Raw genomic sequence first — 18701 nt, 5'->3', positions numbered from 1 at the left:
CGTTGAATTAATATTGTTAAAACTACATACTAACCAACGCAATCTATAGATTTAATGCAATCCTTAGCAAAATACCCATGACATTTTCTACAGAATGAGAACAAATAATCCTAAAATTTATATGGAACCAGAAAAGACACTGAATAGTCAAAGCAATCTTGAGAAAAATGAACATGGAAATATCATGCTCCCTGACTTCAGACTATGCTATAAAGCCAAGTAATCAAAATAACATGGTACTGACACAAACACTGACGCATAGATCAATGGAACAGAATGGAGAACCCAGAAATAAACCCATGCACTTATGGTCAATTAATCTATGACAGAGGATGCAAGGATATGCAATGGAGAAAAGAGAGTCTCTTCAGTAAGTGATGCTGAGAAAACTGGACAGCTATGTGTAAAAGAATGAAATTAGAACATTTTCTCACACCATATAGAAAAATAGATCTAAAATGGATTAAAGACCTAAATATAAGACCGGAAACCATAAAACTCCTAGAAGAAAACATAGGCAAAACTCTCCTTGACATAAATCCTAGCAATATTTTTTTAAAATCTGTCTCCTCGGGCAAAGGAAACAAAAGCAAAAATAAACAAATGGGACCTAATTAAACTTGAAAGTTTTTTGCACAACAAGGGAAACCATTCACTTAAATTCAAAAACTCTGTGGTTGAAAACAATTCTGAAACATCCACACTTTATAGTACAATATATAACTAACACTTAGGACAAGAAATGGGACAATCACAGAGCCATAGAAACCTCTCTGTGTGTTCCCAAACAGAATTCCTCGTTCCCTAGGAGAAATAACCATGATTCTGACTTCTGTGATAATCATTTTCTCTTTTTTCTTCACAGTTTTACTACCTGTGTAGGCATTTCTAAACAAGAGTTTAGTTTTGAATTATATATAAACTGAATTATACGTATGGTTTCTTTTGTCTTGCTTCTTTTGTTCAAATTATGCTTATAAAACTCATCCACATTATTGTATAGCCTAATGCAGTCCTTTTCTCTGGTGTATAATATGCCACTATCTAAATAGATCACAATTTAGTCACCCATTCTCCTTTTGATGAGCATATAGATTTTTCCCCAGGTTTTAGATATTATTAGCAATTTGTAATTGATGTTCTTGTTCTTTATCTTGGTGCACATATGCATTATTTTCCTTTGAATTTATACACATGAGTGCACACACATGCAAATGTACACATATTGGAGGTCCTTGCTTTGCACAGAACCATGTTAACTAAAACATGTACATATCAGAACTGTGTCCTTACTTTGCAGGTTCTGCGTTACTTCAGTTGCCCTGGAAGTATGCAAAGTGAGGACACAGTTTTAATATGCAAAATATCACAATACAGTATTATGGCATGCAAGAACTATCTGTAAATACACACATATCCCTGGGAGTGGAATTCTTGGATCATAGGAATTCACATCCTCAAGCTCATTAAATAGTACCCACCTGTTTTCCAAAGTGGTTGTATTAATTTACTTTTCTGTCAGCCTAAGAGTACACTTTTTCCCACATCCTTACACAATCTTGGCATTTCCCTGATTAGTTGTGAAGGTGAGCACCTTGTTAGGTGTTTTGTTAGCCGTCTGTATTTCACTTAGATGAAATGTCAGCTTAACTATTTTTATATCTTTCTGTTAGGTTGTTTTTCTTCCTTTATTTACTTATAGAAGTTCTTTATATATTCCGATATGTTCTTTGCTCATGTGTGGTACATATCTTTTTCAATTTTATGGTATTATTTGATGAGTAAAAGCTCTCAATTTTAAATGGAGTTAGATTTAATAATATTTTCTTTTATAGTTATGCTTTTGTGATTGCTTAAGAAAGTTTATCCTACCCTAAAGTCTAGAAGATTTTTACTTAAATATCTTCCTAAGAATTTTAAGATCTTGATTTTGAGATTTAGGCACTTAATTCATGTGGAGTTGATTTTTGTTTATAGTTGAGGTATAAATTGTGCAGACAATTTTTCCATATTCATTTGTAAGAAACCTTTCTTTCCATAATAAATCTGCCGTGCCACACTCTGTCATGTTTCAAAAGCCCTTGAATATCAAGTGCAGCTGTTTCTGGATTCTTTATTCTCTTCCACTGGCTAATTTATTTACTCCTGGACAAACTCTAGGTTGCCCAGTTACTACAACTTCATAATGAGTCTTCCATAATCATTCTCTTCAGAAGTGTTTTTGCCATTAGTAGGCCTTTGTTCTCTCAGTGACACTTAAAAATCAGCCTATCAAGTTTCATGAGATTTTAATCAAGGTTGTAAGAAATCTACAGATCAAGTAGGGTCAAACTGACCTTTTCAGGGAACTAAATCTTCCTGACCATGAACATACTATTCCTTTCAATTTATTCAGATTTTCTTTAATACCGTTGAGTAAGGATTATTTTGTGTACAGGTCTTATACATATTTTGCTACATTTATTCTCAGAAACTTGACAGATTTTTCTATTGTAATTTTCTGTTGTAAATGTTATCTTCTTAAAATTATGTTTTTGAAGTATTTATTGCATAACTGCTGGTAGGGGACCATTCTCTTTAAAATTAGGTAGTAGATAATGTTCCTCCCTATCACTTCTGTAGTGAACATTATATTGGAGACCTTAGCTAGCACAATGATACAAGAAAAGATACTAAAAGCATTATGTTTGGAGAAGAGGGTCATGATTTACAAACAATATCATTGTACACATAAAGCACAGATGCATCTATGGATAAATTACTTTAAAAAATAGATGAATCATCAAGTTGACCAGATGTAAGACTGATATATTGTACCTCTTAGTAGTATTTAGATTCCATATGACCAAAATGTAATATCTTGGAGACATAAGGAAACATATGTCCTGGTACAATAGCATTCTATGAAAATGTGTTCTGTTTTATGGGTTTGGTTTACCATTTAACCAACTCACTGTACAGAAGCCAGAATCCTTACATTGTCAGATGGGATTCACACAAGTTAGTGTCTATCTTTACCAGTATACAAGGGGGATTATTTAGCATAGAACTTTATAAAGGCCACAAAAAATGAATTGAGAATGACCGAATACACACTATGGAATGAGACTATACACAAACTACTCAATTATAGTAAGAATAGTCATTATATTAGTACAACACACTGCAAGTAACAAAGTTTTATTCTGACTACAATTTCTACTTCCTTCTAGTAGAATTGGTGAGACATGTAAGGATGGTAGAGTTAAGGGTCTTTGTCTAAATTCCATTCATTTTGCTGTTGTCATGGGCCAGATTCTGGATTTTCTGCTGATCCCTTTCTTAGTGTCTGATGTGAATTTGCACTGGGATAGTCACCTCTCTACAACTCTTAATATCAAGCTAGATATTAGGGGGCTTTTGTTTTGCTTTGTTTTCAATTTCTTAGCATTATTTTAATAAAGAGCTTATATCATGCTCTATCCCAGATCCATGCACTTGTGGACTTTAAGAGCTTCTCTCCTTCTTTTCTTCCTGGAAAATGCCAGCACCTGCTGCTTATGATAAAGGAAATCGTTAGTCTGTCTATTTGTGTAAGAGTTCATCCTTCTGTTCTAGCTCATTGTTTTCTCCTCTTCCCCTTTCAGGTGGGATAAAAGCAGTTTCCAGATTCCTAATAGTTCTGATTCTACATGGAAAACTGCCCAAATTCATAGTGGCCAGGGGAGTCCATGGCATCTCTTTATCCCATTTGCAAACTTCTCAGTACAGTGGGCCCTCCATATCTTCAGGGTTCCCAATCCGCGGAATTTTATATAAGGGGCTGGAGCATCCACAGATTTTTGTATCTCCGGGTGTCATGGAACCAATGCCCTGCAGATACCGAGGGATGACTGTAACGACTTTATCTCACCATTTTACAGTTTAAACTTTCCATGCCTACTTTTGGGTGAGTTGCAAACCCCCTCCATATCTCTACTTTAAAAGTTGCTGAGCTCTGTTTACATGGCTTTGATTAAAGCCACATTTAAAAAATACAACATCTCCCTTTTGTTCATTGCAACACTATTACAATAGCCAGGACATGGAAGCAACCTAAATATCCATCAACAGAGAAAAGGATAAAGAAGATGTGGTACATATATACAATGGAATATTACTCAGCCATAAAAAGGAATGAAATTGGGTCATTTGTAGAGAGACATGGATGGACTTAGAGACTGTCATAGAGAGTGAAGTAAGTCAGAAAGAGAAAAACAAATATTGTATATTAGCACATATATGTGGAATCTGAAAAAATTGGTATAGACGATCTTATTTACAAAGCAGAAATAGAGACACAGACATAGGGAACAAACGTATGGATACCAAGGGGGAAAGGGACAGATATCAAGGGATGAATTGGGAGATTGGGATTGCTATATATACACTATTGATACTATGTATAAAGTAGATAACTAGTGAGAACCTTCTGTATAGCACAGGGAACTCTACTCAGTGCTCCATGGTGACCTAAATGAGAAGGAAATCCAAAAAAGAGGGGATATATGTATACATATAGCTGATTCACTTTGCTGTACAGTATACAGTAACACAATATTGTAAAGCAACTATACTCCCTGAAAAATTAAAAATATATAAAAATTTAAAATATAAAAAAATTAAAAATAACATATTACAATCTCAAATTACTTGCATAAAGGTATAGCCACAGTTCTAATAGAACTATTTTTAAAATTAAAGAGATATATATTAGACCAAAAAAAAAATCTACAGAAAAAAACCTGCAGTGGTAATGAGAAAGATAAAATGCCTGGGAATAAAATTAAAATTTTGATGTTCTCAAGGTAGTGGATTTTAAGCCTCCCGCAGACTCCATCTAGAAAACACCCTCAGTAATTACTGACCTAACTACTGCACATCTGTTCTGGACTTCAATTTGTAAGACCCAAATGCCCAGGAAGCTTGGCTATCTTATGCTGTTGTTGATGTAACTGTTTGCTGTTTCAATACTCCTGTTTGCCGACAAATATCATAGGAACATTCCCGCTGTCACAGTTGGGCCATCAGAGGATGATGGAATGTTATTGCCCTAAGTCACAGGATGGCTCAGGTAAGAACTATTCTAAGCACACAAGCACTGAACGGCATCTCCTGAGAGGATTACCTGGATGAGCATAAGGTTATCCAGATAAGCCTGTTTCTGCTTATATCGCTAAGAAATACAGTTTTTCCTCCCTCAGCTTAAAGAGGACACTGACAACTCTATTATTTCTATATATTAAAAGTGGCATAAATGAAAGCAGGTTCAAGCAATTTAAAAACTATCACAAAAAGCGCATGAAAGTATGGAGGAATCATTCAACCCTAAATTGCAAGAACTTCATATTTTAAAACATTGATGATAAAGCTAGGCATATGTTCCCTTAGTGGAAAAAAGCCCAGTGAGGCTCATGTCAGATGAAAATTATATTTCTTTACTTAGTTCTCATAGGCATATTTGACTGATGATTTAAACTAATGAGGCAGTGACAAAACTTCACTTTGCATTGCAAAAGGAGCAGAGAAACACATGATTCAGTAGGAATATGGATTTAATAGCTGTGAACATAAACTATATCACGATAAAGGTCAGAATTGTGTTTTCTCTTCCCATAGCAAATAGAATCAAAATATCAGTAAAGGCATCCCTTTGAAATTCCTAGATCATACCATAAATAGGAAGAAACCTTGGCAATAAACATTATCTTTTTAAAAAGTCATCCTCTTTGCAGTGGTGTGCTGGTTTCTGCTTTGCGGCAGGGTGAATCAGCTATGCATGTGCATATGTCCCTGTGTCTCCTCCCTCTTGAGTCTCCCTCCCATTATACTCTAATAAAGATGTTAAAAATAATAATAATAATTTAACTTCTATATGTTTAGGTTTGTTTGTTGTTGCTTTGGAAATTGTTGCTTTGATTGTTATTCTATTTTTTTTTTTAATTTGGGAGAAGTGTAAGAGTGGTTTGGCTATTTATCATAAAAAAATTTGACTCTTTGAAAAAAAAAAAAGTCATCCTCTTTCCTGACTCTAGAACTAAAAAAGGATTAATGTTATTTATATGATACCTAGTTTACATGCGAAGAGAACTTTAGGCCTGTAAAAGTTTTTCTTTAACCTTGTCAGCATATATTATATGAAAATAATGTAAAATTTAAGAAGAAAACACATTCAAATTTGTCTTGGTTTATTTGTATTAACCAATTTGTTAAGTGTTTCTACACTTTCTCTGCTGAATGTGTTATAAAGAGAAGTCTTCGGAACCTAGAAGGTTGGGATGACAAAAAATAAAAGTACAATCTATAGAATTCCAAAAAAAAAAAAATTTGCAAAATCTATGTGAAAAAAATTTTAAATCACTGAAAGACAAAAAGGGCATATCATATTCTTGGGCAGGAAAATTCAATATCTTAATGAGGTCAGTTCTCCCTCAATCAATCTATAAATTTACTGTGAGCCCAACAGAAATACTACTGGGATAATTTTTAGAACTAGACAAACTGATTTTCAAGTTCATGGGTAAAATAACTGTGAAAGGATAGGCCAGAAATGTCTGAAGAGAAAAATTAGTTGGAGGATATTAGGTATATTTATGATATAAATCTACAGTAATTAAAACATCATGGTATGAGAGTACAAATAAGCAAACAGATAAATATTATTGCTCAGAAACTGATCCAAAGACAGTATGGGGACTTAGTATGTGAAAAAGTCATCACTGAATATTAGTGAGAAAATATGGGTCATTAAATTAGTGATGTTGAACATTTGGATATTTATTAGGGAAAAATACCACACTGGATTCTTATCTCTCTCTTTACATTAAAATAAATACAAAATAGGGAAACTACAAAAATACTGGAAGAGAGTTTTCAACTACTCTTGGTAGGAGGAAGGCCTTTTTCAGCATGGCAGAAAAATCAGATAAGAAACTACTGATAAACTTATAAATTTAATTAAAAAACAATAAAATAGTTCTGTCAAGATTTCTTGTGCTATTTGAATATAATTATGAATTCTAATGCTTAAATATTACTCTATCTGAATAAGTATTTCTATACTTGTTAAAATAAAAATGTGGTTGGGTAGAAGAAAGATTTTATTACTCTCTCAATTAAATGCTGGCTACTTGAACCACAAGACCACCTTCATATTTTGAGTTTTATTTTAGTTTTAGTTTTTGTTTCTCTCTCTCTCTCTCTTTTTTTTTTAAAGATAAAGTAGCCAGAAGGAATAGGCTCTTGAATGCTGGTATCATAAATCCAAGCCTATGACGCAGGTCCTATAAGATCATAGCACCACGTTACCCTGAAGGGAAACGACATCCTTGTGTTTCATTGGAGTGATGCTTTGTAAACTTGTCAAAGTTTCTGTAGTTATTTTTATTTTTTATTTTTAAAATTTATTTTATTTATTTATTTATTTGGCTGTGTTGGGTCTTCGTTTCTGTGCGAGGGCTTTCTCTAGTTGCGGCGAGCGGGGACCACTCTTCATCGTGGTGCGCGGGCCTCTCACTGTCGCGGCCTCTCTTGTTGCGGAGCACAGGCTCCAGATGTGCAGGCTCAGTAGTTGTGGCTCACGGGCCCAGTTGCTCCGCGGCATGTGGGATCTTCCCAGACCAGGGCTCGAACCCGTGTCCCCTGCATTGGCAGGCAAACTCTCAAACACTGCGCCACCAGGGAAGCCCGTTTCTGTAGTTATTAAGGAGAGAGAGAGACAGAAACAGAGGGAGAGACAGAGGGAGCTCTTGGGCACTTTCAGTCTGATGCTCACTCATTCATTCTGTCATGTCTTCAACAAATGTTTATTGCAGAGCTATCGTGTAGATGTTGCTGAGCGTGGGGAAGATTGTCGTGATCCCTGCCCTCATGGAACCAGCAGACTCTCAGAAAGAGAGGAGAAGTTTCCTTTTTGAGTCAAAGACAAATATGTAAGTTGATACTTAGTAGACTTGACATGATGTATATTGCCTGGGTCTGTTTCAGATCAGCTTGGTCTTTCTAAAGTATGACTGGGACCCAGAGCTTGTGCCATTAGTCATTTTGTGAAGAATTGGCAGTTGAAAGTGAGCAACAAATTCATGCTATTGTTTAATCACATTCTTATAAGCATTTTCTTAAATTCCAGACTTGGTAATAATTTTAAGAGTTGCTAAAGACACTTTTTCTATTCACTGCTTATACGGATGACAACAGTAACGTGTATGTTTAGAGTGACAAATTTAATCTAACCCATTATCAAATTCACCTCTCCATCTATTTTTGTGGGTATATGACTAAATGAGAAGAAAATGATTGTCTATTCATTTTGGGGTTCTAGGGGTTTTTTTTAGCATCACACATGAGTTTCTTGTTATTTGATTAAAGAATTTATTAGGGTTACTTAGGTGAGATACCCCTAAAACTATATAACTGTGTATGCCTGAGTTTTCTTCTTTATATTAACTGGCTGTTAATTTTTTGGTTGTTAATAGATATCCAACTAACTTTGCAAAGACCTTTCAAAGGCCTTTCCTAGTTCCTTGAACTGTATTTGCTTTCTCAGTATCTTTTCCCTTTTGGAGTCCTAAAGTAACCTAGTAAGTAATTTAAAGGTGAGTCAAGTACTGGGTAGCATTTTCAGAGCAGATTGCTAGCCTGGTAATGTGTCCTGTTTTCCATACAAAAAAAATCCACCATAGATCATAAAACTAGACCTGTAGTAACAATCACTAATATTTAATAAATCACCAAACGGTTTGAAAACCTGTTCAAATATTTGGTACCACCCACAAAAGCGCTTAGTCATAATGAACTGTTTGGTTATAAAAATCACATAACATCATTATTGGCATTATCGTGTTCATTTGTTTTCTTATTCTCTCTTTTTGGAAACAAAATTCTTGGTTTAAAAAACAACTTTCAGTGACATTTCCTATTCTGAGTTGTGATGTGAATTTTAAGTAAAAAATAAACTTGGGGCAGTGATAAAAATGACATTGGACCTTTTTTAAAAATAAGAGATCACGAACTATAATTTTAAATGAGTCACTGCTGATTAATATAATAATAATTTCATAGGGAATTTAGTACAATGTGTACAGAAAAGCCACTATGGAAACTCATAAAAGTGCTGTGGTTTATCAAAGTTTTAGATTAATTTTTTTGTAAGAGAAATGACTTGGAAACTATAAACATGTGCTTGGGTTTAGCAAGGGGAATTTTGGATTTTAAAAAAAGTAGCCAAGGTCCTGACTTATTTATACTGGCCAAGACTTTAGTTTCTAATGTCCTAAGAAATATTGAGTTTATGTGCTTCAAATAATGTTAGAAATGGATATTGCAGCACCTGCCAAGAACGTTGCCATTGTGCCTGTCCATATAATGGGTGTTTGGATGTTAAAAGCCTTGAATTTAATATGGAATCTGCTCTGGCCCACATGTCAGGGTCAACAATTTTGTCAGCCCAGCCAAGTATTAGAAATATGTAGGAAAAATAGCCTCCCAATCTTAAAGCAGCTTTATCCAACGTTAATTGGTCATGTATTCCATGGGAATTCTATAATATAACAGGGGGTTTTGCCCTTGTGATAGCCACTGGCCACAGGGATCTGACTGCCAGTGACAAGTAACTTCCAAGATCCTAATTGAAATCGGCATTCAGAGCACCTCTGCTCAATATCTCAACATCTGGGAACAATACGTAAGTTATTTTGTTGACAGTTTCCTGTATAAACTAGATTCAAATCTCAGGCTGTTTCTGGATAGGATGAAGGTTAAGATTAGGTCAGTGGTAACGGAGTGCTCCTGATGAATTGGGAAATCTTCATGGAGGCAAGTTTTAAGTTGCCTTGCAATGTCTATGTAAAACTCATCAATCAGGGACCAAAAGGAGATTTCGCCAATGGGACCCAACACCTACCAGGTGCAGGTAAAGGTGTGAAAAACACCTCGCACCTCTTAAAATGCCTTCAAATTAATTTCAGCTGTTAAAGCCTCTGAACCCACATTATGTAATTTCTCTTGCTGTGGGGTTGCAACCATCATATATCTTAATTATGTAGAAGGAAGTTAAGCCACAAAGGATGGGTGATTTCCCAAAGACTTGGGAGGAAATTTAATTAGAACGTTAATTAGGCCTGGTAACTTTCTCTTTTCCCGTAAGTTCTCTTTCGATTGGAGACAAGATGGTGGAGTAGAAGGACATGAGCTCACCTCCTATCACCAAAATCACAACTAACTGCTGAGCAACCACCAACAAAAAAAGACTGGAACCTACCAAGAAAGATATTCCCATAAGTTCTTTTCTGGTTTTTCTGGTTGGGTAAGGAAATACCTACTTGGGTAAGCAGGTACCCAGTATAAACTACCCCATTGCCAGAAGGAGCCTCCTGTGTCAGATGAAGATCTGGGCAGCAAATACCTGCAGACGAAGAGATGCAGACAGAGGAGACACACCTGAAAGAAGATAATCATCATATCTTAATAGTAGACTTTGTGGTTGACACTCCCTCCCTCCCCCATCCGTTCTACCCTTCAGATGATCAGTCTAACCAGTGAAGGTAATTTCCACCCTGGCCAGTATTTGGTTCAGGAATTGTTGAGCCTAAGCCAACCAGGGCCAATGAAATGTCAGGAGAGCTCAGGATAGCTTAAAAAATCTAGTTGAGAGAGGAGAGCAAGAAAGGGAAAGAGAATACATATACACATACGGTTATGTGCACGAACATAGCTGGTGGGAATGGAGAGGAAACACCTCCAATGCCACTGAATACCTCCTCATCTCCGCATCCCTGGGCAACCCCAGACATGAACAGAGAGGCATGTTTTCTTCATTTCTACTGGGAAACCAGCCTTAGAATAAATTGACCTTGTTGAGACAAGTAGAGCAGGGAGATGCACATCCTTAGATCTCCTTGATGATGACCAAGAGCTACTAAATCAACCCGCTCTGAAGCCCTTGAACTTCTGGTCTTCCTGTAATGTGAGTTAAAACATTTTCTCCTTATATAAACCAGTTTGAGTTGGGTTTCTACACTTGTAATGGAAACCCTAATCAACATACCCTAATACTTATTAATTTGCTTTGCATCATACTGTTTTCTGGGGTCTGGGTGCTGGTCAGTCACCTTCCCCACACACCCCAATCTCTTTTTTTTTACACACCAATCTCTTGTCTGCCCTTCTCTGCAGCCTGGCAGTTGACCACTTTGGGCTGCATCCCTAGTTCTGATGTTCTCTGGCTTCCAGGTGGGTTCAGCCAGTGGGAAGCACCAGCAGGATACGAGAGGACACAGGAAGACATTGGGGTAACATTGCAACCAACTTAGAAGCTGCCTTTCTGTGGGCAGCTGTGCCCTCCATGACCATAGCTCCCAGAGGGGGATTCTCCTCCTTGGGCCCAGTAACTCTTTCCTGCCTTGTTTCTTCATCCCCGGGTGGTAACAGCTTCCCTCTGTTGCTTGCCTCTGGCTGCCTCAGCACCTCTTGTCCAATCCTTGAAGTTTGTCCATCCCTCTGCAGGTCACCTTTCATGAAGTCTCTCCATTCAGACTATCTGTGGGGAATTCTGTTTTCTTCCAAAAATACGACTGACGTAGTCTGCCTTCTGCCTGACATTTTGGTTTCATTCATTAGAAGTTATAAAACTCTCCAACCCTGAACTATAAACTGCCGCTATTCAGGGCAGAGATTGGGGTTTGGTGGGGAATTTGCAGGCTTTCTCCTTCCGCTTATTGTTTGACTTTGGATGAGAGAGGGAGCGGCAATTTTTTAAATGCAATTATTTGAGGTTTTGTGGATCATGCAGTTTCTGGTGTAACTGTCAACTCTGCTGATCTTAAAATAAATGGGTGTGGATGTGTCCCAATGAAACTTTATTTACACCTACAGGTGGCGGGCCAGATTTGGTCCCTGGGTTACAGTTTGTCAGTCTCTGAGTTAGTTCATTTGATTTATGACCTAAAGTATGGGAATAAGATGTTAGTCTCCTTGACAGTTTCAAAACAGAATGCTTTGGGAGGCGTATTTGTTTTTTATTAAAAAGTGACTTGTATGTGATGTCATTCTAGGCAGATAAGTTTTATGTCAAATATAGCATGGAAGAAAATTTTCTTTTCTCTACCAGCAGAAAACCACTTCATGGATGCCATGCTCTCACCAGGATGTGAGCTCTCACCATTGACTGGCCCTTCCCAACTCCCCTCTGGAGGCTGAGCTAGACTATTAGGTCCAGGGAAAGGCACGGGGTTTTGGAAGCCACTTTATACGGCTTACTAGTTTTTGTCAAGCATGGACACAGATGAGGCATTCGCCCACGGTTGTTTCTGAGGCCAAAGGAAAATTTAGATTGGTAAGCTCCTGAAATCTCAGGTCTTCCTAGAAGCCTTCTTAGATTTTTCAAGGTCAAGACTGCCTCTCTGTCTGTAGTACTCCCACAGGACTCTCCCTGTACACATCTTGGAGCTGTTATTACATTTTGGTGCGTGGTAAGTAAGCAGTACACATATCAGCCTTCAGGTCCTAGGTCTTGAGGACAGAGCTAGACTCAATCATCTTTCCAAGTGCCAAGCACTGGGCATCACACATGGTGGCGGCTCATGGCTTAAGTAATTGAGCTCTGTTTAATTTCTCAATAATTCTATTTGATCTTAGGCATACCTTCAACATTGCCTAGGACGAGAACATAAAGGGAGGCTCATATACCACATGGCTAAATATTTAAAAGTTACAAATATCATATGATATCGCTTATATGTGGAATCTAAAAAAAAAAAAGGTACAAATGAACTTATTTACAAAACAGAAGTAGAGTCACAGATGTAGAAAACAAATTTATGGTTACTGGGGGGAAAGTAGGGGGAGAGATAAATTGGGAGATTGGGACTGACATATGCACGCTAGTATGTATAAAATAGATAACTAACAAGAACCTGCTGTATAGCACAGGGAACTCTACTCAATACTATGTAATGACCTATATGGGAAAAGAATCTTAAAAAAAAAAAAAAAGAGTCAATATATGTATATGTATAATTGATTCACTTTGCTGTATACCTGAAACTAATACAACATTGTAAATCAACTATACTCCAATAAAAATTAAAAAACAAAAAACGTTACACATTGAACCATGTCTATGGCCTGGCTTGTCGTTCCACCCCTGGGCCCACTGCCTGCTCGTTGGGGGTCACCCTTGTTTTTTGGGGCAATGCCCTCTCCCGGGCCAGCCCTGCTGTCCTCAGCCTGAGAGGTTGCATGGACCTCCCGGGGCAGAGCAAGGGGGAAGCTGGGCCCAAACTCAAGATTTCTGGGCTGTCCTGGGGGAACCTGGGGCGAGCACTACCCTAGCTTCCTCGGGAGACAGGCTGCGCTGGGTCATTTCCCTCAGGCTACACTTGTCTGACTCAGGTCTTACAGGTTGTTCCAAGGGGCTTCTAGAGCCACACAATCTAAGAATAGGTCAGCAAGAGCACAGATATCTGGGGAATTCGTCTGCTAGACATCTACTTTGGGTGATGGAGGGTAGCCAACTTAAATAAAAGCACATACTCTGCTCTCCTGGGGCAGCGGCTGCGATCATAGCCAACCCTTCCCACCCCTACACCCTCTCCTCCCTCTCTCTCTCTCTCTCTCTCTCTCTCTCTCTCTCACACACACACACACACACACACACACACAAGCATTTTCAACCCTGCTTCCTCTGCCCTGGGAGTTCATTTCAGCTCACACTATTCTCTCCCATAATCCATATTTGTTCAAATAGGGACCAAACTTTCTAAAATCTCTTGGCACAGACAAGGAAAATGAAGGAGCTTTTATTGTAGAGTTTGTGATCTCTGGTGCACAGTGGGCAGGGACCATCTTAAGCAGGTCCAAGGGCAGCACTGGAACCCAGTAAGTGCCCTTGGAGGACATCACATGCCTCTTCCCAGTGAATCTGCCCACTGAACAAATCATTCCCGTTAAAGCTTTGTGCTATGGTTGGTGTACATCAGTGGTCAGATCCACCTGCAGGGCTTGCTGAAGTCCAGTCTGCTGGGGCCCACCTTCAGAGTTTCTCATTCAGTAGGTAGTTCTTGGGTAAAACCCCCAAATTCACACGTCTAACAAGTTCCCAGTGGATGCTGCTTGTCTGGGGCCCACACTTTGAGAACCACTGGTGTAAATGATTGTGTAGTCAGTGGAAACCCCAAAATAGCCATGGCACTCATTCCGCAGACAGGCAGTGGGTTACCCTAGCTGGCACTGACCCTAAGATATTGTTAGAAACTTGATCTTTAGTAGCTGGGAAAAGAAGGAAAACATTTAAAGCTGCAAGCAATTTCCAGTCTCTAAGGGTAGGGACATGCATTTACCTCAGAGGCAAATTGTTGCTTTTGGTCTGGGAAAACCACTTGAGTCTGCCATTTATTTACAAAAATATAAATCAAATATTCACCCATCGTTCTAGAGGGAAATGTGAAGTCAGGATTAACCCAAACACAGCTGTTTGAGACTGAGAAGTTAAGTGTTCTATTTGATATAAATTTGGGGGGAACATTGAGTCAAACTTCTGTCTGGGAGACATAGTTTTCTGGCGGGGGTGGGGGGTGGGTGGATAGGGGAGGGGTGCATGTTCCAGCATTTCTAGGCCTGCCTCATTCTAAGGGCGCTTGGCTTCAAGCTGTGTCGTATTCTTGCAGTTTTGTGTGTGTGGTGGTTGTTTTCCAGAACTTGAGCTGAGACCCAAGGACTAAGAAAAGAGGGGCAACTCCGCCAGGCATGTGGTGTGTCTCACACAGGGTTATTTCTGTCAGAATAACCCACCATGTAATGAAGCTTAACTATGATTTTCTGTTGTAGTGTTTTTTTGCTGGGGTTTTCCTCTGGAGGAAATTAATATTTCTAATGTCAGTCTAATAGGTGGTTCAGCCTGGGAAAATAAAAATAAGAAGGGGGGAGATGTACGTCCTCTGAGTGAGGGAAGGGAGGTTCCTCTCTGGGCCTAAGGGTACTTGGGTCTGGATTGTAAGGCCAGCTAGCCCTACTGGTGACGGTGGGAAGGGGACACGGGCAGACTGCTTATAAGGGTCCTTGAAGACAGTTCAGGACTGTGGACTCTGAAAGTCGCCAAGTCCAGTCCAGGTTTACGCTTTCTTTCTCCAATACCTGAGTTTTTGGTGAGGTATTGTTCAAAGTTGGGGTTTAATCTTTGTTGGGACATGAGGGTTGTTACCATGGAGCTAATTGGCCAAGAGGTCAGGGCTCCCGTCTGTGGCCACTTCTCAAGGAGAGTGGACCTCCTTGAGAGGGTAGGGGCTATCCAAAGATTGCTGCAGGGTGGAGCAGAGAAAAAAGGGGTCCAGCTATGCACAAAATGACACCATGGAGAGAAGGGACAAAGTTCTTTCAGGTTGGAGCTCCAGATCAACTGTAATTTTGAAGTCGTGGCATGAATATTTGAGCAACAAGTGGAATATAGTTGTTCGGTTTGGTTAATAACTAGACATAATTTAGAAACAGGCATTGTATGTGAACACCCATCCTAAAGATCAGAGACAAGGAGAAAGTGTTCCCTCTCTTTAATAGGATAAGGTAATTCAAGTCCTCCTGACAAGTGAATATATCCAAATAGCTGTCTCAGCAAGAAATGGAATTTTTTATCTGGAGATCTTAGATAGGAAATGAAGTTTCATTGTATAAGCTTCAAAAACGCCCTCTAATTAGGCAATATGATTTCCATCAATTCTATTAATCTTTCATGGCACGTAGATAAAAACCTAAACATAGAAGGAAATAAAACCATGTAAGAGCAACAGAAGGGGTTGAGTAGGTGCAGAAGGTCATGAAAGAAAATCAATTTTCCTGTAATTTACTTGAGAGCTCCAAAAATAACAAACAAATATCAATTTGGAACCAGATTCTTTCCTTCTTCATCATGGCTTCCAGGGACCAGAAGACCGGACAAGGCCATCCAGAAGGTGGGACGTCTTGATTTTAGCCAAAGTAAGCATACTTGTGCAGAAAACCAAAACAATTTGGGAAGAAGAAGCCAACATGTAACACATGCTGATTCAGTGAAAAAGTGAATTTATATCTAGTACATCAAAGAGTTGGATCAAGGACAGCATAGCGCGAGCGCAGGAGCCTTGGAGACCATCACCAATTACTCATGCTGGGAGGCAAGTGGCTTATGTAGAAGGCAGTCATCTACTGCTTAACAAGAGGGAGTAATTATTTTCTACTGAAGGAGTTTTGTATGTCCATTGGTTTCTTGATCTTAAAAATCGCAAGAGAAATGAGTATATATTACACAACTGTTTTCAGGAAGATGGAAGCTATTATATTCTTTAATAATTACCCTTTCCTGCCGTACACCTGAAACTAATGCAACATTGTAAATCAACTATACTCCAATAAAATTAAAATTAAAAAAAATTCCATGAAAAGAGGAAAAAGATTATCATGCATTAAGCTAATAATCAGATAGTCTCTTTATATGGTAGATAAAGGGGGGAAGCAGGATGACCATCTGTGTTTGAGCAGGAAGTGTGGTTATGCTGGGGGAAGGGGTCATTGATACTCCTCCTTGACTTACCATGACCTCATCCTTCTACCCTGTCTGCTGACAATGGTGTTTATAATATAACACGTGACCTTCCACTTAAGAGTAATAAATCTAGACCTAGTTAAGTAAAAAAAAAAAAAAAAAAAAAACTCTTTCCTCTAAGAATTACAGTAACGTTACACGGGAAGGTTCTTACAACTAAGTCCAGGCCTTGTGTACAGAACAAGGTGCAATCTTCATTGAGTTGTTTCTTGACCTGTGCCTCAGTGTCTCCTTTCGCAAAAAATTTATATTGCATTGAGACTGGGAAACATTTTTTAAAAATTTCTTTACCCTATTAATGTGAAAATTTGAGGGGCATTGTTTTCCACTTAGAATATGTTATAGACTCACTGACATTAGATGGTGTTTCTTGACTATACTATTTTCCCCTGCTAACACAATTTCCTTGGGAAAATCTACTGGTGTGTCATTATCATTTAATCATCATTTTCTCCTAGAGACTTCAGAGCGTCTTTCCAGTATTTTCCTATCTGTGTCCAGGACCTCCATCTGAAACAGTGATGATTCTTCTCCTTTGAAAAATGGAGATAGTGCAGGACACACGAGTGAAATTTGCCCAGGGTCCCGCTGTGGGTCAGGGTGGAATCAGCCTCTGACCTTTGGGCTTTAGACTCTAACTAGGGCTTCCTGCCTCGGCAAGAAGAATGTCCCACTTCTCATGGTCATGGACCTTTGGTGGAGTTGACCATGTGTCACTATTTGTTATGGGGAAGATACTGTTTCTATAGCATTGAACAGTGACATGTAATAGAAGCATTACAGGAATGTTCAAGAATTGAGGAGACGAAGACATTCTACTTTGCTGGAATTTTTCAAACTAAGTTTTCGTCACACTGCAAATGTTTTTCCTTAGTTTGTAAGACCCTTGTATTCCAGAGGCTACCAAACAGTTCTGAGTAGCTGATCCTTCACTCATCAGAATAGTTGTTTTACAAGATCCGTTTTGCTGCCAAAGTATTTGGGGTGACGTTTAAAAGAATATTTTGAAAGAATGTTCCTTTGAAGTTCTGAAATTGTCTTTTTGGCAAATATGGATGGAATTTACATTCTAATTCAACTCTTCACAGATAATTCATTAAGTTTTTTGTGGACTCTCATCTTGGGTACCTTATTATCCATCTGGCAATATGATCTTTTATAATATTAACCAAAATATAAGCTGTTGAATCTACTGTCTGAGAAAAAAGCTGTAGAAAAGTGTGCCCAGGATCCCCAAAGCATGAAGTATAATACGTTTGTACACGTGCCACTGAGTGCCGACTTTTCAATGCACCACAATCCATGTTTGGAAGAATAGAAAGCATGACCTTTATTTCAAGGAGTTTAACTTTGAATGAGGAGAAGGAAACTCACAAAAAGCTAATACACGCTGTACTGGGGACAAAGTGCCACAAAAGTAGAGAGGAGGAAAGATCATTTCATGGGAGACAAGAAATTCTTCGTGGCTAAGATTCCCTTTGAACTACCAGTGATTGGGGGTGTCAAACCGGGGGAAGAGGCCCAGGGCCTTCACTGCAGGGATACTAAAGGGAACAGGAGCTAATTCAGGAAACAGTTACTGGTCTGATGAGACTGAAGCACAGGTTTTCCATCTTTGTTGCACTCTCCAAAAATTCTCATAAAGCATTAAGGGGAGAGAATCCATCACAGTGTACCAACTATAAAGATCTGTGTGGTCTTTTTACAGCCCCCATTTTATAGCTAGTGGATTGAAAAGCCTGTCACACGCCACGTGCAAAGGACAGAGTGGCTGGTTGCAATTTAGAGCATGATGGCCTAATGGGCCCTGGGGATGCTGGTTGGCATGTAGGTTACCAGCAGACGGGGGCAAACCCTTGATCTCCACACCATGCCCCTGGATCCGTGCCTGCTTTTCAGGTCTAGAAATTTGCCTTTGCCTCTGGGAATACTTCACTGTAAAAGAGAGACCTAACTATCTCTTTGCCCAGATTGTTTGCAATTCCCAATCAGCATGTTCTATTCCGGTGCAGATTTATTAACTGACTATAGGGGATCTATCATTATGGTGAATGAGATACTTACGTTTGTTATTAAAAGGATGTACCTCCTGATAAGTATGCAAGACTTACCA

The sequence above is a fragment of the Balaenoptera acutorostrata genome, chromosome 7, assembly GCF_949987535.1.
Source record: "Balaenoptera acutorostrata chromosome 7, mBalAcu1.1, whole genome shotgun sequence".
Lineage (NCBI taxonomy): Eukaryota > Metazoa > Chordata > Mammalia > Artiodactyla > Balaenopteridae > Balaenoptera > Balaenoptera acutorostrata.
This window is presented reverse-complemented; position numbering follows the sequence as displayed.